The following is a 24,499-nucleotide window of genomic DNA, read 5'->3' as shown; positions in this document are numbered from 1 at the left end:
TAGGGATAGATCTAAAAAGATGCTTGGGTTATCCCAGTCCATATACATAGACACTGTGCTGAAGAGGTTCAGCATGGAGAATTTCAAGAAGGGCTATCTACTGATAGGCCATGGATTTTTTCTCTCTAAGAAGGATTGTCTGACAACTCCTGAAGAGAGAGAATGTATGAGTAGAGTCCCATATGCTTTGGTCGTAGGATCTATCATGTATACCCTGACATATACAAGGCCAGATGTGGCATACTCACTAGGAGTAGTGAGTAGATACCAATCTGATCCTAGAGAAAATTACTGAAAAGTGGTTAAAGCCATCCTTAAGTATTTGAGAAATACTAAGGACCAATAGTTGGTTTATGGTGAGTCAGATCTGAAACTTATGAGGTTCACAGACTCCAGCTTTCAATCAGAGCAAGATGACAGTAGAAGCATGTCAGGTTTTATCTTTACTCTGAATGGTGGGGCCATCTGCTAGAAGAGTTCCAAACAGCATACTGTGGCAGACTCTATTTGCGAGGAGGAGTACATAGCAGCATCGGATGCCGCGAAGGAAGCTGTATGGCTGAGAAAATTCATCACCGAGCTCGAAGTAGCACCCTCCCTCGATGGTTCGGTCCTGCTCTATTACGACAGCACTAGTGCCATAGCTCAGGTGAAGGAACTCAAAGCACACCAACGGATGAAGCATATTTTGCACCGCTTCCACCTGACCCGGGAGATCATGGGTCGAGGTGACATCGACCTTCAAAAGATCGATGGAAAGAAGAATCTAGCCGACTCCACTAAAGCCCTAACGATAAAGGAGTTCGACAACCATAAATCAAAGATGGGTATTAGATACTGTGCCAAGTGACTTTAGGATAAGTGGGAGTTGTTGAAAAATATGTCTCAAAAGCCAATCGTCAAGCTGTTGATGGTTGAGCAACCAAGTATTGTGATTGATTTATTAATAAATAAAATATATTTTTGGTATTTTTATCATAAATTTTTATCTTCTAACAAACTCTGTTGTTATGATGAAGTCCTTGAGACTATTTAAGTTCGATAAAAAGAGGATTTATCGATTAGTCCTTAAAATTATTCACGACCAAATGATAGGCTGTTAATAAGGACGATAGCTTCTATCGAGCATAGGTTACTGTAGGCCATATGGGTTGGTTATCCTCTTAACCAAAGAGTGTGGAGATATTGGTATGGCATACAGATGAGATGTAAGGGTACATCATCATAGAACATGACTAACTTTAGAGCATTCTGCTGTCGAGAATGTCTCTGATGGGATATAGGTATAAGTGTCCCTTAGACCTGAGATCATCTCAGTGACTTGCAAGTAACTCACTGTGCTTTAGTACTGGACTAACTGAATTTCTAATTTAGTGACGGAAGACTTCTAGGCACAGTCAAGTACTTGCAAAGTTAAAGTGTGATCGAGATAGGATTGACCACTCCAAGAGTTGGAGAAGAATGAGTCGCTATATTTCAATTTAGCAAAACCTTAGCCAGGGTAATCCATCAGATGGATTTGATATTTTGAAATACAATGTGGACAACCTGATCAGAGTTGATAGTTGAACTCTGAGGTGTCCTATGGTCATTTTGGTCAAGGGGATGAATTATATAAAAACTATATCTGTATGGGTTCTAAGGATGTTGTTCTACACATTCGACCTATCCGACCGTCAGATACCATTGCTAGATGGTCACTTTGATTGGTATAAAAATTTATTTTTATGCTACCGACTTAGGTTCGGACCTATGAGGTCACACACATTAGAGTTCATGATCCAATCGGATGGTTGATCAACGATTAAGAATCATTCTAGGGTTAAACGATCAATACGATTGATATTTAACCTAGTGCAAATATTGCAGGAGGATTGATTAGTAATTCGATTGCTAATTGGCTTAATTTGATTAAGCTAATAGACTAAGATTAAGTCTTATTGAATATGATTTAATTAGATTTAGTTTGGACTTGATTGGATCAAGTCCAATTAGTTTATTGGATAAGCCAATTGCAAGAAAAAACTAGTCCTAATTCAATTAGGACTTGGATCAACCTAATTTCTAATTTGATTAAAAAATTAAAATAGATTTAAATCTAATTTAATCTGATTAAATTAGATTCTTAATTAGGTTAAAACTTATTTTAATTGGGTTGATCTAATTTTGGTTTGATTTGGTTTGAGAAACCAAATTAAAATAAGTTATAAGATAGAATCCTAGTAAGACTAGAATTCTACCTTGCGCCACATAAGCCCCCCACGCCCTCTCTCTTATTCCATGCCAATTTCCTCTTATTTTGTGCGACAAAAATCCTCTCCCAAGTCTTCACGATGCCCAAAAAGTTTTCTTTCTTCTTTCTTACATGGAAAATGGTTGTGGATCAAATCAAAGTAGGAATAAGTTTGGATTTCAAATTCTATGAGATAGAGTTTTAGAAATCCAAAACTCTTTCCTTTTTGCACTGATTTTATTCAATTTTTTTTTAAGATTTTTATGACTTTTATGGCACTTGATAGGCACCCTTTGCTGTTGGTCCAAGAACAAAAAGAAGGAGGGGGCACCCAAGAGTTGGGCACCCCTTATCTTGCCATGTTTGGATAAACCTTGATTAGGTATTTGACCTAGACAGAGACTCTATCATATCTCTCTATATAAAATAAATTTTTTCATAAATTTTAATAAAAAATAGATAAAAGAGAGACCTTTGGGGCATCCAAAAATCAAAGAGAAAGAAGGTTGGGATGTGGAGATATAATAGACACAATATAGAATGTCTAGAGAGAGCAAAGAGAAGAAGAAGAGGATCTTCTTCTAGGGCTGTTGTGTATATCTCTTTCCTTCCTCCATCTTGAGTTTTCTGAGGGTATCTCAAATCTGAAACTCCTCCTCCTACTTCTCATCTTTGAAAGAGTCTAAATCAAGAAGAAGGAGGTACTGATCAACCATCGAAGAAGGATCAGCATAGTACTAGCATATTATGCTGATTTCTTGGAGCAGGACTTCTGATTGAGATTTGTGAGCTCGTGTGGATGACTTCTAGAGGCCAGATGTGTGTGTGGCTTGCAACATCATCCTTAAGCCTGGATCAGCAAGGTTAGAACGTCTTACTTGCAAGGTAATAGATCTGATCTATTGTTTATTACATATATTAGATGTAGCATAGAAACATGTTGATATGATCAACATGAAGTTCATTCTCTATATATTTTAATTTTTAATTTAATGCCATATAATAATCATGTAATAGGATCTTAGATCTAGGGATTCTCTAATTTTATAAAATAAATTTTGATTTATTTTAGTCTTCTACTGCATGATTTTGAAAAAGTTTCAAGATCTAACCCTGAAATTCTAGATCTGATTCTTTCAATAATCATGTAATAGGATCTTAGATCTAGAGATTCTTTAATTTTATAAGATAAATTTTGATTTATTTTAGTCTTTCGCTGTCTGATCTTGAAAAAGTTTCAAGATCTAACCCTGAAATCCTAGATCTGATTCCTTCAATTGGTATCAGAGCCCAGGTTGTTTATTACATGATTATTTATACATACCTAGATTATTTTGTAGATTAGATTTAATTTATAATCTGATTGTTAAATCTAAAATTAAAATTTTTAGATCAATCACGAACTGTAGGTTGTCCTGCTGTAAGGTTTACCCCTCATAGTGCAAAGGTTGTCCTAGTTCGTGTAGATCTATCTTTAATCATCAATTTGTTAGATGTGATCTAGATTAAATTTATGATTTATTAGATTTAAAAGGTGTTTAAATCTAAAATAAAATTATTTCAATTATATGAACCTATTTAGACTAGATCTAAAGTAGTTTCATGCTTATTTCACTTGCATTTTGATTGTGAATCAAACATGCAACTTGGTTGGTAGAGCCATGTTGTAAAAATATTTTACAAATATGAAAATTATTTTTGAAAAGTCAAACCCCAACCCTCAATCCAAAACTTAATTGAGAATTAAAAAGTTGTTTGATTAGGTTCTAGGATTGTGAATTGAAGAACCTAAGACACAAACCATAACACATTGGGTTAATGGGTTAGTGGGAATTAGGTCCATTAATTGGGTTAGACCTAAGGTTAGATTAAAGATGGACTTAATTAGAGAATTGACTAAATCTAATCAATTGTTGTCTTAGATTAGGTCAAGAATTCTCTAGATCAATTACAATAGTTGTAGTTGGTCAAGTCCATATCTTTAACGAGAACCAAATAGACTTGATTCTTGGCTAAGCGGTTTAGCATGAACTATTAGGTTGATCTAATCGAAACTAATTAAATCAGTTGGTGTCTAAGATAAATCAGACCGATAGTTTTTAATTGGCAGCCCGCTTATCTGGTCATTTCTGATGGTGTCTAAGGCAAGCTTTGGCAGACCTTCCCACCGATCAAACTTATCTGGCCTCTTGGTGAAATTATATTTTGATCGGATCACTTGACTATTCGAGCTAACCCATATCAGTTAGGTAAATCAGTGTGACTAATTTAGGTGCTCCTAGACCAACCCTTTTAATGGTCTCTCTTAAGCTGACTGGGTGAAGCCAGTGGGAGGATCATGATAAGCTGGTTCATCTGACCTCCTCCTCTAAATCAATTAAATCCTTTAAAATTATTATGTCCTTAAAATAAAATAGTTATGGTGATAACTAGATCATAGCATCCCATTAAGTGGATGATAATGGGTCCATCAGTTGGATAATCATTGGAGGCCCAAAGGCCTGGTGCTTATCAGCTGATGGAATTGCCATTCATAATATGATTTCTTGACTGCATCTTTCTAAATGATGGTTAGGTTAGCCAACTAAAGTTGGGCCTAATCATTCATTGGCTAGATGCGCCAAGTATGGTCATGTTAATGGTTGGACCTAACCAGATCTTTTCAGTGGAGGCCAAAGCCTACTGATTAGGGACTGGGGTAAAATTAAAATTACTAGAAATTATTTAGAGAAATAATTGGTTATAAACCTACCCTTAGATGTACATGGGTTGGCCAACCAAAGTTGGGCTTGTGTGCAGTCTAAGTGAATTCTAGTACCCACTAAGAAATTTGGGTAATTCCTCGAATTGGAGATAGAGGCTACCAATTCGAATAACATAGTGAAAAAACCTTTTGATTAAAGTCCAAATCTTTAGATTTAATGAATCAATTACTAATTATGTTATGATTTTTTTTTGTGCAGATATGGCCACTTCCCTATCACTCCGATCATTGTTGGACAATGATAAGTTGGTGGGATCCAACTTCGATAGCTGGTATCAAAAGTTGAAGATAGTCCTAGAGCATGAACAGATCCTATATGTGATAACGGATCCTGCACCTGAGGAGCTAGCTGCCAATGCACGTGGAACAGTCAGAGATACTTACCAGAAGTGGCTCAGTGATCGAATCATGGTGTGCTGCATCATACTGGCTGCCATGAGCAATGATTTCAATCATAGATTTGAGACAGCTCAGCCAAAGGACATGCTTCAAGTGTTGGAGGATGCTTTTGGCACACCCGATGATGTGGAGAGGCACAAGACTCGATGTGCCATCTTCAACGCCAAAATACGGGATGGTACCTCTGTCACTGATCATGTATTGTACATGATCGAGCTGATGGAGTATTTGAGCAAGCTCGACTTTTCCTTGCATGAGCAGCTTGGGAAAGATGCAATACTGAACTCGCTGTCTAAGTCTTATCTCCCATCCCTCACTCATTATAGAATGACAAAGCTTGAAGTAAACTACCACGGGTTCATCTTCTGGTTCTCGATCCTTTAAGAAAGGGAAGAAGAACAAGAAGAAGAAAGTGAAGAAGGTGCAAGTTTAGGCTAGGACATCAGTGTAGGGCCAAACCAGAAAGATCAAGCCCGATAAGAGTCAAACTGAATGCTTCTTTTGCAAGAAGCGAGAGCACTGAAAGTGGAACTGTCCTCAGTACATTGCCTCCCTGGACTCAAACAGGCAGAGAAAGAAGCAAGCTATTGCTGGATAAGGTATTTATATGATAACTCCTTGCAATTTCTCTATTTGTGATATAACTGATTGGGATTGGATACCAATAGCCCTTACCATATTTGCAATTCGTTGTAGGGGTTGCAGGTTAGTAGGAGATTCGAGCAAGGTGAGAGGTTCCTAAATGTTGGAGATGGAAGATCAGTTTCAGTTCTAGCATTAAGAATCTTGAAACTTGTATTTGAGTTTCATACCATTATTCTTAATGATTGTTATTTCTATCCCAATTTTTTTTTAATGTTATTTCTGTAGGCCTTCTAGTCAAAAATGACTATGAAATTTCAATAAAGAAATAAGTTTGTAATATCATTATGAATGGTGTTACTATTTTTTGTGGACATTTGAACAATAGTGTATATATGTTATCACAACCTATTAACGTAGTCTATTCTACTGGCAAGCATCCTAGATTAGATAGTGTATCAGATATCTACTTATGGTATTGTAGGCTAGGTCATATAAACAAGAACAGAAAAAATAGGTTGACTCAAGAGAGAATCCTCAAAGTCAGTGATTGTGAATCACTTCCAATCTCTGAGTTCTGTCTTTTTGGTAAAATAACCAAGTCACCTTTTACTGAAAAAGGTGAGAGAGCTACTGAGCTCTTGGGCCTAGTACATATTGATGTATGTGGGCCCATGAGCACAAGTGCTAGAGGTGGATATTTCTACTTTATCACTTTCACGGATGATCTATTCAGATATAGATATGTCTATTTGATGAAACATAAGTCGGATTCATTTGAAATGTTCAAACGACTTCGAAGTGAAGTAGAAAAATAAATTGGAAAGAGTATTAAGACTCTTCGATCTGATCGAGGAGGAAAATACCTTTCTGGTGAGTTTCTCACATATCTAGGAGAGAATGGGATTCTCTCCCAATGGACTCCTCTAGGAACACCACAGCATAATGCTGTGTCTGAAAGAAAAAATCAGACTCTGTTAGATATGATCCGATCCATGATGGGTTTTGCCAGCTTGCCGATATCCTTCTGAGAATATGCACTCGAATTGGCCTGTTATCTGTTAAATAGGATTCCAAGTGTTGGAAAAGGTGCAGGGTTTCATGCATGAATTTTAAAATAATTTTAAAATATAACGTATTGGAATATGTAAATTAAATAATTTAATATACAAATACATGTAATCATATTACTAAACCCTACAATTAGAACCTATAACATGTTATATTTATTTATAAATCAAAAAATAAAAGCTTTGGTATTGATCAAATCAATACCCTAGATCTAAAATAATTTTAGATCTAAAATCTAGATCACATCTAGATAAGAGAAGAGATCAGATCTCTTACCTTCATGCAGTTTGAGAACTCTATGATTGATTTTTTTTATTATCTTTGGAGCCACACATGTGTCCGACCTCTACAGGTGATCCACACGAGGCTGCAACAAAATCGGATCGACCGAAGATCCGCTCGAAGTGCTAGCTTCTTGCAGATCCCTACGGATGGTTAATCTAAAAAAATATATTCTTCAGATCTCTTAGATATTCCATGAGATGAAGAATATGATGAAGAATGAGGAAGAAGTCAAACATTTTGATCTCCCTAAAATCAAAAATAATATGTAAAAGAAAAGGATCCTAAGAGAAGACAGATCTTCTCTTTCAGTACATCAACAATTGATGTCCTGAGAACATCTCTATGCTAGGATATGAGAACACCGTCTTATCTAAATATTTCTTAAATTTTTAGATCTTATGATATCTGATTTTTCTCATAGAAAAATCTCGTGATTTATGGAGAAGAAGGGTTCTAAAAGAAACTTTAAGAGAAGACCTTCTTTTCTTCTTCTTCTCTCATCAGAACATGATCAAATCATGTCTAAAATTAGATCACCATGCCCCAACTCATTGGAGCATGAATCCACCATGCCATTCCTCTTTTTCTCTCAAATTTTTATCATATAAAAATATAAAATAAGGAGAGAATAATCTGAAAGAAAAATAATAAGAGAAAACAATCTTCTCTCTTACCTTTCTTTCTCTACAAGACATCAACTTTTGATCTCTTGATAGAAGACTCTCCTCCATGGACATTGGTGCCTCAAACTACCCATGCCATCCTCTTTCTCCTTTGATTTTTCTGTCAATAATCCAGTGATTTTTGACTCCTTCTTCTTATCATATGGGGCGGCTACTTTATATAAGGTAAACTAGGTCATAAGACCTAGTCTAACAAGAGTCCATGGGGCATCCAACTCTTAGACACCCCTTGCCTTTTATTTTTGTTGAGAGCCTGATAACAAGCACAAAAAGGTGACCAAAAAGAAGGGATAGGCATGGAGGAAGTGGGCACATGAGATGAGGGAAGAGTTCTTGTGAAGAGGGACTCTTTCAAAAAAAGAAATGAACCTACACCACTTTCCATAATAAACTATATTACTTTCCATATTGAACCAAATCAAATCTGATCCAAATCTCTAGAATAAGTGGTGTGAGATTACTTTTCTTAGATATGGATATCACATAAAAATTATCTAGAATTAAATATGTGGCGTAGGCTTGGAGTTTCTTAAGTAGCGCAAGATAAGAGATGGAATCCTAGTCTAACTAAAATTCTTATGTAGACTAGGTCAAGCTCTTTGAACCCAATCCAAATTAATTGTAATCTAATTAAGGGTGATCCTAGTCCAACTAAGAGTCTAATTAAATTAGATTAAAATTTATTTAATTTTGATTTAAATCCTAACTTAATTAGGAATTAGGTGCATACAAATCCTAGTCGAATAGAGACTTGTTCGACCTTGCAACTGACTTATCCAATAAATCAATTAGACTTAATCTAATTAAATCCAAACCAATTCTAATTGAATCAAATTCAATTAGACTTGATCTCAGCCCAATTGCTCAATCAGATTGAGCCAATTAGTAATTCAATTGCTAATTGATCCTCCTGCAACACTTGTATTAGGTCAAACATCAATCACATTGATCATTTAACCTTAGAATGATTCTCAATCATCGATTAACCATCTGATTAGATTACAACCTCTTATATGTGTGACCCTATAGGTTCGAACCTAAGCTGATAGTACAGAAACTAATTTCTGTACCAGTCGAAGTAACCATCTAGCAATGGTTTCCGACATCCAGATAGGTCGAATGTATGCAAAGCAACATTCTAAGAATCCTGACCTATGGTTACCATACAATTCATCCTTTTGATCAATAATGCTTAAGACAACTTTGAGTATATTGTCAATACTCATATAAGTCATCTCTATTGTCTCAAAATTTTGCAAATCTCGTGACTCCTCATGAGGATTACCCAGGCCTAGGTTTTGCTAAATTGAAACACTGCGAGACATTCTCTTTTTGAAGTTAATCAGGAGTGGTTAATCCTATTTTGACTCACACACTGACTTCACAAGTACTTGACTGTACCCAAAAACCTTTCGAACTTATATTAAAAATACAGGTAGTTGGCACCAAAGCATAGTGAGTTGCTTGCAAGTCACCATGGTGATCTCAGGTCGGAGAGACACTTATACCCATTGGTCTTAGCTAAGTACTCTTGATAGTAGAGTATTATATTGGTCACGTTCAATGCAGATGTACTCTTATATCTCACTTGGATGCCATACCAGTGTCTCCACACCACTTAGTTATGAGGACAACCAACGCATATGGCATACAGTGACCTACACTTGATAAGTTATCATCCTTGTTAATAACTTATCATTTGGTTGTGAACAATTTAAGAACCATCCAATAAATCCTCCTTTATCGATTGATTATGGTTCTAAGAACTTCATCATAATTTAAGAGTTCATTTAAGGAAGATAGAACTTTTATGATGAACTTGCCAAATAACTATTATTATTAGATAATTCATATACTAATTTCAATCATCTACCACTTAGATGATTGGCTTTAGGACATATTTTCCAATAACTCCGACTTATACTAAAGCCAATCAGAATGATATCAAATATCTTATCTTTCACTTGAGTTCATAGAACTTTTTAATTTCGAGGCCTCAGCAAATGGGTCGATCAAGTTCTCCTTTATCATCGATCTTCCAAAGATCGATGTCATCCTGATCAAAAGTGATAGCAATACAGAGTATGCTGGTCCTTCAATTTTTTAGCTAAATTTATGGCTCCAGTGCTACGATAGGACTGGACCATCAGTGGAGGGTGCCACTCCCAACCTGCTAATGAAGCTCAGCAACTACACAGCTTACATGGCAGCATCATATGCTACGATGTACTCTACATCACTAACTAAGTAGACTAAAGTATCCTACTTGGAACCTTTTCAGCAAATTGCTCCTACAATTAGGGTATGATCTGACACTTTCTTGTTGTCATCTTGATCTGACTAAAATCAAAATATCCACATGTTTAAAATCAGTATTTCAATATTTGAATCACTGGACTTTAGTATTTTTCAAATACTTAAGGATTGTCCATACAATCTTTCAGTGATTTTTACTTAGATCAGACTGGTATCTGCTCACTACCATTAGTGAGTATACCATATTTGATCTTGAACATGGAGAAATTAGATGACACCCAAACCTTTATTCTTTGTAATGTTGGAATGTCATTCCCGATTAAGAGAATTTCATCCACAGACAACATAAGGAATAACACTACAGAATATTTTGCTCACTTATAAATGCAGGGTTCCTCTTTGTTCATAACAAAGACATATGTTCAAAACGTATGTTCCAACTTTGGGATAATAGCGAAAATGAGCTTTATAGGTCTCCACCTTTCTGTCTGCGCTACTCTAATCCTTTGAAAAATTCATTCACACCTAATAGATTTTATCCCTTTAGGTGAATCATCTAGTGTCTATACACAATTGATTTTCATGGACTTCAATTTGGATTTAATGGCTCCAAGCCACTTCTCAGAGTTAGACTACTGCATTGCATCCCTATGGGTGATCGGATCCTTGTTAATCTCATCGAGCTCAATAGGATCGCCGTCCCAGACCTAGACACTGAAGTGTCTATCCAGCTAACGCGGTACTCTATCAGATCTCCTTAAAGGTATTACTTTAATGGGCTCCGAGTTTGATCTAATCAAATCCAGTTCTGTAGGTTTACTAGATTATGTCAGTTTATTTTCTACCAGTTAAACTTCCAAGTTCAACTTGATAGACATCAGTTCCTTCCCTAAGGAACTCCTTTCCAAAAGGAATGCCCTACTACTGATGAGCATCTTATGTTCTTCAGCATGATAGAATTAGTAACCCTTAAACACCTATTGGACCAAGAACCAAGTTTATCTGTATGCAAACCTTTGACATAGGCCGATCAACTCCAAACCCAAAGGTGAGAGAGTGTAGGTCCATGCCCGATCCATATCTTATATGGAATCTGCACAACAGACTTATTCAGTGATACGTGGTATATTTTTATATTTATTGAAGATATTTTTAGTAATTTATGATGCTAACATCTTCTTAAAAATCCTAATTTCATGAATTTATTGAATTTTCTTAAAAAATATGTGATTTAAAAAAAAATAAAATTAGATATATTTATAAAAAATAGATATTAATTTAATTGAGCAATTTAAACATCAAAATAAAAAAAAAATTGAAAAATTTAATGCATATTTTTTTCAATTTTTCAGCTAAAAATCGAAGCAAAAATAGAGCTAAAATATCTTTAAAAATAAAGAAAATAGCCTTTGGTGTATGGTGGACCGATCGCTCGGTCCACAGAGCCAGGGTGCAGTCCACAGGAAATTTCATGCAGTCCACAGGCGCGGTTCACAACAAGAGAAAGATCCTGGGCGCAATCCAATGGCTAAAATTTAATTCGACTTAGATCCAACGGTTGCTGCTCATTGTCGGTTTATAAGAAGACTCTTTTGCACGATCTGACGGCCCAGAAGTGATCCATCATGCAATCGAATGGCTGAGGATACTCCCAATTATGTTAAAGATTTAAATTGTACGATCCGACGGCCAGAACTTCATCAGAACCCAGATCCAACGGCTGACATTTGATTCGACTTTGATAAGGATTAAAACTATAGATTTTGATCAGATCTGGGTAGTTCAAGCTCCATCCGACGGTCAGAAATATTTTTAAGGGGATTAATAAGATTTCTAAGGGTTTTAGGACTCCTTTTCCTATCAAAAAATTATAAAAAAATTATCTATAAATAGGAGATCTGAGAATAAGCTTGGTGACCAAAAAATTTGAGTAAAATATATAAAAAAAATAGAAAAAAATTAAATAGCTTTAAGGATCCAAGGAAAAGAAGGAGAGAAGCCAGTTCGCTCTACGGAGTACGTGGAAGATGGAGAGGTCATCAATCATCTTTTCGATGAAGCTTGGCTGATCAACTTCAGATCTTTGTTGTAGTTTTATTTTTATTTTATTTTATTATTTCTTTTAAATTTTTTATACTTGAATTTTAATTTTAATTAATGTAAAATTTATTTTTCTACACTTTAAATTCTTGTCTTTTATTTTTTGTACATAGATGCTAGGATCTAATTAGTAGATCTTAGTACCAATTTATTTTTATATTTTTTAAATTTTTATTATTTATTTTTATTGTAAGTAGATGCTAGGATCTAGTTAATAGATCTTAGTACCAGATTTATTTTTCATACTTTTAATTTTTGTTTTCCAACTTAAATTGCTTTCTCCAAAATTTTATTTTTTTTATAAAATCAAAGATTTTAAATCAAAATCCTGCCTTCTTTGTAGATTTGATCTGACTCATTACTTTCTATATATTTTTAATTTTTATTAAAGTTAAAATTTGATTGATAATCATGGTGTCCTAACAATAGCATCTTGACCCTATCAATTTTTGGCGCCATTGCCAGGGAAGGCATCAATTTTAATGTTTGATTTCTTTGATTTTTTTATGACTATTGCTTACTAACTTTTTTTATCTTTTTGTAGAAAAAAATTCAAAAATTCAAAAAAAAAAGGGAGATAGAAAGCTTCCAAGTTGGTGAGATCAATCCTAACCCTAGCCTTAACTTTTTTTTTAGTATTAATTACTATTTTTCTTAATTAACCTAAAATTCATCCACATAAACCTAATAAAAATTACATGACAAGAGTAAAAACTTAATTTTTAGGAGCATTCATCATTGTAGATTTATTTTTGATGATCGCTAGAGATAAGGTAAGCTTTCAAGTTTTATTAGTTCATGCATCTAATTTAGTTGCATAGAACCCCTTGTTTGAAATTGGTTGTGCATATTCATCTCAAATTAATTTAAGGGCAACACCCATAACAAGATAAGGTGGGGATTTCATTGCCCTCCCTTGGCCCAAAAACAACCAACCAGCATCCCACATTAACCCCAGTCTAACTAAAATCAAGTAGAAATTGGCCCCTAGTATTAATCGAGTTCAGTTATGAGTATTGTGGTCAAGTCAAGTGCAAAGTAAGTCCAGACTCCCTTTTGAAACTAGTGTCTAAGGCTAGAGGTTATAAAGGCTCAGCCTAAGTAGATTTGTGGTTATTTAATTGGTTTCATTAGCTTACCTGGCCGATTCAATTGGTGTCTAAGGCAAGCAACGAGGGGACCCCCACGACCCCACCTCTTACCTGGCTAGTTGAAGGAAGTGAGAACAAACTCAATTTGTATCTAGACTAAGCCACTCTATATTAAACTGTTAGGTCTAAGAAACCCGTAGGTATCTAGGTTTAACTGTTTGCTAACTTATTGTAATTAACACTTAACCACAACTAATTCTTCTCATCTTACGTCTTTAGGTCTAAGACTTTTCTTAAGGATCTCACCTTTAAAACTTTTCTCTTTCTTTCTTTTCTCTTTTTTTTTCCTCCTTCTTAAAAAAAAAAAACCTTAACAACACACATAATAGGGTTTGCACTAATACATGCATGGTATAATTTTTTCTGACCTAGTTGAACCTAATCCTAAAATTGGACGACTGATCTATGCTAAACATGATAATCAAATGGCTAGAAATTTTAAGAACCATCTAGACAGATGAAAGAATATTTTATTTCTTCCACCTATAACCCATCGATATTTTCATCATTCTATGGGATCAAATATTCTGACTCTAGTCCTGAGGTTGATTTGAACCTAATAGCCCAAAGATTAGATAAAGTCAACTTTCTTGCCTAGAAATTTGATCAGTTCCTAGCATTAGGTCAACAATCTCTTGCACAATATACACCACCACCTATTTATCAGGAGATTTATTCTATCTGTGCTAGCCCAGTCCATCATGTTAGTGAATATCCTACAGCTACATAGTTTTCACCTTTCATCCAAGAACAAGTTCAAGCTGCTCAAGGTTACTCTAATCCTATCAATGACCCATTCTTAAATAAATATAACCAAGATCAGAGGAACCATCCTAATTTTTCTTAGAGACCCCAACAGACTCAGGCTCAGACCCAAATTTTTTCTGTGTAGAACTTTTAGAATAGGCCCCAATACCAAAATTATGCCTATAATAGTGGTCAGCCTAGTCAACCTACTCAACCATCCTATTACAATCAGCCATCATACCCACCTCCTCAACAGACTAATCTAGCCGATGATAGATTGAACCAACATCAACAAATGATTATGACATAATAGCAATCCCTCACCAGGCTAGAAGTACAAATAAGTCAATTAGCTGAATCTTCTACGAGGAGAGAACTAGATCAATTGCCAAATGAACCAATACCAAATTTTAAAAATAACCTAACCACCCACCAACCACCTGGACCTAGTCAACAATCTAATGTCCAACCTAAGAATCCTCAATTTGAAAATGACAAAGTAATCTTTGAGCTTAGAAGTAATAAGATTCTTAAGGACCCATATTTAGATCAGGTGAGAGAGGCTAGTACTGATGCTAGTCAAAATAAAAATTTAGAAAAAGAGGTTAGTATTGAAGCTAACCCAATAAAAGAATTTGAGCCCAAAATTGATACTGAGAAGAGAGCTGATGAGCTACCCAAGATATATCCACCAAAAGTTCTATTTTCTTCAATCCTAGAAGTCGGTTCTTTTTCTTTAGAATCACCATCCCCTCTAGAATTGAAATCATCCTCAATCACACTTGAGAATACATGTTTAGAATCAAATGACATCCTTTCAGTATCCATTGCATCGAACTTAACTCCTAAACTAAAAACTCAATTCATGAGCATTTTAGAAGAACAAATAGGAGAAATTCTCAACAAACAAGGATCTAAAAATTATCTTACTACAATTAAAAATGGAGATATAAAATACTTTCTAAAGATTGATAATAAAATACTGAAATTTATCATAGACCATCTTCATAATATTAGTAATCCAAAACCATTAGAATTTATCAAACTAATATTTGACATGGGATAGGTGAGAGAATCAGCATGGTCTGACTGAAGATGGTAAACTTAGCGCTTCTTGGGAGGCAACCCAATTTTTAATTTTTAATTTTGTGCTTTTTGCTATCTTTTGTATTTTATTTAGGTCAATCAAGTCTTACTTAGTATCTTTTGTCGGGGTTTGAAGATAATCTTAGCTAAGTTAGGGGGAGAATCAGTTTTGAAAAGACTTATGGATCAGGTGACATCTCTCTTTTTCTTTCTCTTTACATGCACCGTTCATTTTTTCTACTCCATTGAGGACAATGTCGATAAAGTTGGGAGGAAGAATAAAAAAAAAATTTAAGTCCTCAAGTAAGTTAGTATTTAGTATTTAAGCATCAGATTATACTTAAGAATAAGTTAAACCAAGTATTTTTAAAAGAAAATTGATGTACAGATCAGAGAGTTTGTGAGATATTAAGGGATCAAGTATTAAGAAAACTCAATAAAGAGTTAAGTTTAGAACTTAAATAGTCTTCTTTGAGTATTTCTAAATTTTTCTACCAGCATCAAAGAAGAGTTAACTTCTTATGGGCTTGTGTAACTATACATTTTTTCATATATTCAAAAAAAAAAGTTTTCAAGTACATCATGCTGAGTAACCGACCTCTTTGCCTAAGCAAGCATTGCATTTCGCATCAAAAGGTATGAAGGGCAAAGAAGCTTTGTTGTAAAGCTAGTTTTAACTCAGCCTGTTTGATTCGAACAAGTATGTTCGAGGGGTATTTTATACCTAGTGCCCTAAAGCCATCTGGTTTGGGAGTCATTGACTGAAAACTCGCTACATGGGTCAAATAAAAAGCTTAAGGGATTAAGACACTCAATAGCAGTACAACATTAAAAAAAAAAAAAAAAAAATCAATCAATAAATGAAGGACGAAAGTAACAATATACTTGTCCATGTGAAGGTGAATGATTTGGAGATAAAGGTAGCAATAATTTAAAAAAGTTCAAAAAAGGTTTAGTGTTCTTAGTTTAACTCTCATATTGACTAGTATTAATATCCCAATGACATACCTCATTTACACTCTACTGAATATCAATGGTCTTTTGAAAATTGTTTGGTGAAATTCGAAACTTTAAGTTAAATGGTACTTGATTCTAAATTCTTTCTTTACCCGAGGACGAGCAAAGTTCAAGTTGGAGAGTGTGATAAGTAGTATATTTTTATATTTATTGAAGGTATTTTTGATAATTTATGGTGCTAACATCTTCTTAAAAATTTTAATTTCATGAATTTATTAAATTTTTTTAAAAAATAAGTGATTTTGAAAAAAAATGAAATTAGATATATTTATAAAAAAATAGATGTTAATTTGATTGAGCAATTTAAACACCAAAATGAAGAAAAATTTTTGAAAAATTTAATGCATATTTTTTTTTAATTTTTCAGGTAAAAATCAGTGCAAAAATAGAGCTAAAATATCCTAAAAAATAAAAAAAATAGCCTTCGGTGTACGATAGACTGGCCGCTCGATCCACAGAGCTAGGGCGCGGTCCATAAAAAACTTCACATGGTCCACAGGCACTGTTCACAGTGAGAGAAAGATCCTGGGCATGATCTAATGACTGAAATTCAATCTGACTTAGATCCAATGGTTGCTGTTCATTGTCGGTTTACAAGAGGACTCTTTTGTGCGATCTAACAGCCTAGAAGTGATCCATCATGCAATCGAATGGCTAAGGACGCTCCTGACTGTGTTAAGGATTTAAATTGTGCGATTCAATGGCCAGAACTTTATCAGAATCCAGATCCAATGGTTGACATTCGATCTGACTTTGGTAAAAATTAAAACTATGGATTTTGATCAGATCTAGGTGGTTCAAGCTCCATCCGATGGCCAGGAATATTCCTAAGGGGATTAATATGATTACTAAGAGTTTTAAGACTCCTTTTCCTACCAAAAAATTATAAAAAAATCATCTATAAATAGGGGGTCCAGGAATAGGCTTGGTGAGCAAAAAAATTAAGTAGAAAGTATAGAAAAAAATAGAAAAAAAATTAAATAGGTTTAGGGACCCAAGAAAAAGAAGGAGAGAAACCAGTTCACTCTATGGAGTACGACGGAAGATGGAGAGGTCATCAACCATCTTTCTGATGAGGCTTGACTGATCAACTTTAGATCCTTATTACAGTTTTATTTTTATTTTATTTTATTATTCTTTTTAAATTTTTTGTACTTGAATTTTAATTTTAATTAATATAAAATTTATTTTTCTGCACTTTAAATTCCTGTCTTTTATTTTTTGCATATAGATGCTAGAATCTAATTAGTAGATCTTAGTACCAATTTATTTTTATACTTTTTAAATTTTTGTTATTTATTTTTATTGCAAGTAGATGCTAGGATCTAGTTAGTAGATCTTAGTATCTAATTTATTTTTTGCACTTTTAATTTTTATTTTCCAACTTAAATTGCTTTCTCTAAAATTTTATTTTTTTTGTAAAATCAAAGATTTCAAATCAAAATCCTATCTTCTCTATGAATTTGATCCGACTCACTACTTTCTATATATTTTTAATTTTTTTTGAAGTCAAAATTTGATTAATAATCATGGTGTCCTAACGACAGCATCTTGATCCTATCACTCCGTATATTTTTAGAGTAAAATAGGTAATCACAAAAGAGCACAATCCTGAAACAAGCAGAGAAGTGAACCCTATCATGGATTGAACCATGTCTAACAAAGTTCAACTTCTCCTTTTAGATACACTATGTTCCGAAAAGAAGTCCACTGAGAGAGAATCCAATTCTCTCCTAGATATGTCACAAATTCACTGGATAAGTGTTCGCCTTTTCGATCTGATCAAAGAGTTCTAACACCTCATCCAGTTTATTTCAATCTTTCATTATTGAATCATTTGAATATTTCAAATGATTAGGCCAGACGCATCCATGCCCAGATAGGTCGTCTGTAATAAAATATTAATATCTTCTTCTGGCACTTAAATTCACAGGTCCACATACATTACTATGTATGAGATTTAGAACTTTATCAGCTCCTTCATCTTTTTTATTAAAAGGTGACTTTGTCATCTTTCCAAGAAGATAAGACTCACAGGCTATCAATGATTCACAATCATTGATGCGAGATTTTCCTCTCAAGCTAATCCATTTATCCTGTTCTTGTCAAGGTGACTAAGCCAAAGATAGACTTCCATGACATTATCTAACTTTACACTTAATAGGTTGTGTAAATGTTAAATATCATTTTCTTCTTGTCCATATATTATTGTAATATTATTCATAATAATATCACAATAATCTTTCTTTATTAATGAATGATGATCATCTTTGGCCAAAAGGCCAACAAAGATTACATTCATCATAAACAATGGACAATAGTAATAATTACTCTAAATGACAATATTTGAAAATAAGCTCTACAATTCTTAAAGTTAGGATTGAAATAAGACTTCCATCCCTAACATTCAAGAATTTCTCACTATTTTTAAACATTCCACTTGTTGGGAATAGTGTCCCAAAGTCAATCATCAGCCTGTTGACGGTTGTGCTCCTTTTGTATTAGTACATGAATTATAAATAAATAAAAATTATTTTGATATTTTTTCATCACAAGTGTTTTATCTTCTAATGAACTCCTATGTTGTGGTGAAGTCCTTAGGACTATTTAGATTTGACAAAGGAGGATTTGTCGCTTAGTCCATAAACCAGTTCACGACCAAATGATACGTTGTTACCAAAGATGACAACATTTATCGAGCATAGGTCGTTGTGTGCCATATGGGTTGGTTGTCCTCATAACCAAGGAGTGTGGAGACACTGGTATAGCATACAGGTGAGATATAATGGTACATCTGCACTGAACGTGACCAACTCCGAAGCTATTTCTGCTGTCAAGATTTGCTCCGATGGGATATGGGTATAAATGTCCCTCCGACCTGAGACCGCCATGGTGACTTGCAAGCAACTCACTGCACTTAGGCACTGCACTACCTGAATTTCTAATTCAGTAACGGAAGGCTGCTAGGTGTAGTCAAGTACTTGACTTGTCGGTGCGTGTGTCAAGATGGGATTGACCACTTCAGTTTAGGAGCTGTGTACAGTCGTGTTTCAATTCAGCAAAATCTTGGCCAGGGTAGTCCTAGTGAGGAGTCAAAGGACTAATTGAGTTGAGCACGATTCAGATGATCTCATCAGGGTTGACAGTTTAACCCTGAGTCATCCTAAACATAAGGGTCAAAAGGGATGAATTATACGGTAACCATATTCACGTAGGTTCTGAATGTTACGACTGCAACTATTCAACCTATCCAGTCGTCGGGTATCATTGCTAGATGGTCACTTCGATTAGTACAAGAATTGGTTCCTGTGCTACCGGCTTAGGTTCGAACCTGTGGGGTCACACACAATCGAGGTTCCTTTCTGATCTGATGGCTGATTATGAGTCTTATGTGTCTGGAACTCTATGATTGAGAATTAGGATTCTCTGATCATGAGTTCCATATATTTTAGGTATCAGGGTCAAAATTTTGAATTTCAAATTTTGAATTTAAAATTTGAACTCTTTGATCAGGGTTTCATATCGATGGTCTCTGATGCCTAATTGCCCATCAGATTTGGACTCAATAATTATGAGAGATTTTATTAGTGATTTGATCACTAATTAACTTAATTTGATTGAGTAATTATTTTTGGATCAAGTCCAATTGAATTGGATTCAGTTAGGTTTGACCCGATTAGGTTAAGAGTTGACCTAATCATCGAGATGGTTTGGTCCCTGATTTGATTAGGGGTTGGGCTTAGTCAATTTTTGATTTGATTATGATTTTATTGAGTCTAATTAAGCTTAATTAAGTTGGGTTTAATTTAGTCTAATTGTGCTTAACCTATTTTGATTAGGTTGGTTCAATTAAGATCAAACCACCATTTGAATTTGAATCCCTGCACCACCTTAAATCTCTGCGCCCATTTGAATTCACGAGAAGAAACTTCTCATGAATTTTTTCTCATGTGAAGCCCTTCTCACGCCCACTTTTGTGCACCATATGGATGGATAAAGCTGATTAGTTAACCATTCAAATTCAAAGCATGTTTAAATTTGAATGGATAACTTATCTCTTTTGCCTTCAAGCTATCCATGTTGTGCGCCACATAATTCACATGAGAAAGAGTTTCTCGTGAAACCTTTCCACACACAAAGAGTCCACGCCCTTCTCTTCTCACACCACAAGTGGATAGGGATGAGTTGGCTTTCATTTGAATTCAAATTTGATTTGAATTCAAATGTGTAACTACTTGTCTTTATCCTCTCACGCGGATAAGACACGTTTTGAACTATTTTAAAAGAGATAGGGAGTTGGGGCGTGCGTAGAAAAATTTTGAGAAAGAAAGTAGGGTGTGAGGAAGGCTTGTGTGTGAGGTGAAGGTCCAAAACCTTTCGAGAGAAAAAGAAAGAAAAGAAAGAAAAAGGGCACAGGGTTTTTGGTGTGTACCCTAGGGTTTCTATCTAGGGATCGGGAAGTGAGATTGGTGTGCCACGAGTGTCGTGAGTCCACCAAATTTCAACGAGAGATCCATCAGCCTCTCAACCAATCATGCAGATGATCCAGAGTATCCGAAGAGTCGGCACACATCGATCGAAGGAGTTCGATCAACATCAGCCATCAAAAGGGTGAAATCACGAACTAGCATTCGTGAGGAGCCGATCAGATGGGAGCTTCGTGTGGATGATCCACAGAGACCAGATACTAGTGTGGCTGTGACGTGATGATCAGAGCCCCCCAACGGTGATGAGATTGCAGTGATCGACTACCCGCAAAAGGTGATGTGTTCTGAACACAGTACAGTAAAAAGTTTACTATTTCAAATTTGAATTTCAAATTTAAATGCATACTGTTGTATCATATTTAGATCCTAGTATAAGATTAATTAGTATTAATTAATGAGATTAATTAATAATTTTGCTGTAAAATAGTAATTTTAAAAAAGTTTTAAAATTACCATTTTGCCCCTGCACTGAATTTTTGCTTCAAATGGTATCAGAGCATGGTTCTAGAATATGATATACATATGCATGCGTAGATTAAAGTGTAATCTATAAGTTCAAATTTGAAATTCAAATTTTGAAATTTAAATTTTGAAATTTAGAATTTGAAATTTGAAATTTGTTTGAAATTTCAAATTTGAAATTTGAAATTCGAAATTTGAAATTTGAAATTCAAAATTCAAAATTTAAAATTCAAAATTTAAAATTCAAAGATTGGAAATTCAAAATTTGAAATTTGGTTGAAATCTCAAATTTGAAATTTGAAATTTGAAATTCAAAATTTGAAATTTGAAATTCAAAATTCAAAATTTAAAATTCAAAGATTGGAAATTCAAAATTTAAAATTTGGTTGAAATCTCAAATTTAAAATTTGAAATTTGAAATTTGAAATTTAAAATTTGAAATTCAAAATTTAAATTTTGAAATTGATATATTTAGATATACTTGATCCAAGTAGCAAGTAATCTAATTGGGTTGGTTGCCATGGCTGTCCGGTCATAGGAGAAAAGTAAGGTTTAAAGGCCCTCTCTTCCCATTCGATGGGGTCTCCTATGGTGGTAGGGGTGCCGATGCAATTATATCCCATGCCGATGAAGCAGCAAAAGGATTTAATTATAAAATTTATCATGAATGTGTTAGATTAGATCTAAAAGAAAATTCATGATTTATTTTGAGTTATTTTCTGTTATGAAATGAGCAATAGGATTGCTGTTTATGAATTGTGCTGACCCGTTTGTGAAATGAGTCAACACATTTGGTGAACAGAAAATAAAATCTTTCAAAATTTAAAAATTATTTTCAAAATGCCAAACCCTGACCCATCAGCCCAAGTATTTAATTAAAAGAATTAAGTATTGTCTAGTAGGTCTAGAATTGTGAATTAAGACCTAAGACAATTGCATAAACTTGTGGGTCAATGGGTTAGATGAATTAGGTCCATAATTGGGTTAGACCTAAGGTTAGCTTAAAAATGGACTAAATGGAGTAATTGGTCAAATCTAATCAAAAGTTGAATTAGATTAGGTCAAGGATACTCTAGACTCAACTTCAATAGTTGTAGTTGAATGGGTCCATGTCTTTAACTAGACCAAGATGGACTTAATTCATAGCTACGCGGTGGAGCCCTATTTACTAAGTTGATCAAAATTAAAACTAATGAACCGGTTGGTGTCTAAGGTAAGTTCGGCAGTTTTGACCAGTGGTTCTTAAGCGGGAGCTACTCGCATTGATTCGATCATTGACGAGTTAATGGCAAATCCCTACCACTAATCTCACTTATCTGGCCAATCTGGTAAGTTAGATTTTGGTTAGATCACTTGATGATTAGAGCTCACCCATGTCATTAGGAAAATCAGTGTGACTGATTTAGGTGCTCCTAATGCCAGCTTTAATTAAATTCTTTTTTAATCTGACTTGGTGAAGTCAGTGGGAGGATTGAAATTGGCTGGATGATTTCTTCTCTACTATCCTTTAATAAAATCCTCAAAAATTATTAGGTCCCTAAAATGATTAAGTTATAATGATAACTAAGTCAATGCCTCCCATTAAGTGAGTGATAATGAGTCCATTAGTTTAATGATCATTGGAGGCCCAAAGGCTTGGTGCTCATTGGCTAATGGAATTATCATTCATAATATGATAATTTGGTTGAGTCTTTTTGATGGTGGTTAGGTTGGCCGGCCAAAGTCAGGCCTGATCATTTATTGGTCTAATTCACCAAATTAAGTCATGTTAATGGTTGGACCTAACCAGATCTTTTCAGTGGAGGCCAAAGCCTACTGATTAGGTTCTGGGGCAAAATCAATTACTAGAAGTTGTTTAGAGAAACAACTAGTTAAGAACCTACCCATAGATGCACATGGGTTGACCAACCAAAGTTGGGCTTGTGTGTAGTCTGTGTGGATTCTAGTACCCATTAAGGAATTAAAGTAATTTCTCGAATTGGAGGTTGAGGCTACCAGTTTGTAAAAATATTGGGAAAAATTTTAGACTAAAGTTCAAGTCTTTAGTATTAATTTATGTACTAATAGAGGTCTGGTTTTCCTTTATACAGCTATGGCTACTACCCTGTCGCTCCGGTCATTATTAGATAATGACAAGCTCATGGGACCTAATTTCGATAGCTGGTATCAAAAATTGAAAATCGTCCTTGAGCATGAGCGGATCTTTTATGTAGTAACGGATCCAGCACCTGAGGAGCCAGCTCCGAACGCTAGTAAGGAGATCAGAGATACTTACCAGAAGTGGCTCAATGACCGCACTACCGTCCGATGTATTATGCTGGCAGCAATGAATGACGAGTTCAGCCGCAGGTTTGAGAACGCCCAACCACAGGAGATGCTTCAAATGTTGAACGACTCCTTTGGCACGCCTGACGATGTTGAAAGGCACAAAATTAGTTGTGCCATTTTCAATGCTCGGATGAGGGATGGGGCCTCAGTCACTGATCATGTACTATACATGATCGAGATGATTGAGCACCTAAGCAAATTGGGTTTTCCTCTGCACGAGCAGCTCGGTAAGGATGCGATCCTTAATTCCTTGCCCAAGTCCTTCCTCCCATTCCTTACTCATTTTCGAATGACAAAGCCTGCAGTAAACTACCACGGGTGGTTGGGGTTGCTGCAAAATATTGAGAAGGATCACCAGCTCCATAAGGAGTCGGTGAATGTAGTGGGAGGGTCTTCTTCTCATCGTCGACCCTTTGGGAAGGGGAAGAAGAACAAGAAGAACAAGAACAAGAAGGTGCAGCCTCATGCTGGGATGGTTGCACAGGGTCAGACCAAGAAGCGCAAGCCTGACCAGAGCCAGGTGGAGTGCTTCTTTTGCAAGAAGCAGGGGCATTGGAAGAGGAACTGTCCTCAATACATAGCCTCCCTGGACCCGAACAGGCCGAAGAAGAAGCAAGATAATTATATGATAACTCCTTGCAACTTTTTCATATGTGATACTACTATCGGGTATTGGATACTGGAAGCCCTTATCATATTTGTAATTCGATGCAGGGTCTGCAGGTCGGTAGGAGATTTGATGAAGACGAGAGGTTCCTGAACATTGGAGATGGAAGCAAAGTTCCAGTTCTAGCTTTAGGAATCATGAGTCTTGTAATCAATTCTCGTAATGTAATTCTGAGTGAATG

This window comes from Elaeis guineensis, chromosome 6 (genome assembly GCF_000442705.2).
Source record: "Elaeis guineensis isolate ETL-2024a chromosome 6, EG11, whole genome shotgun sequence".
Classification (NCBI taxonomy): Eukaryota; Viridiplantae; Streptophyta; class Magnoliopsida; order Arecales; family Arecaceae; genus Elaeis; species Elaeis guineensis.
The sequence above is the reverse complement of the archived record's forward strand: the minus strand, read 5'-3'. Positions refer to the sequence as shown.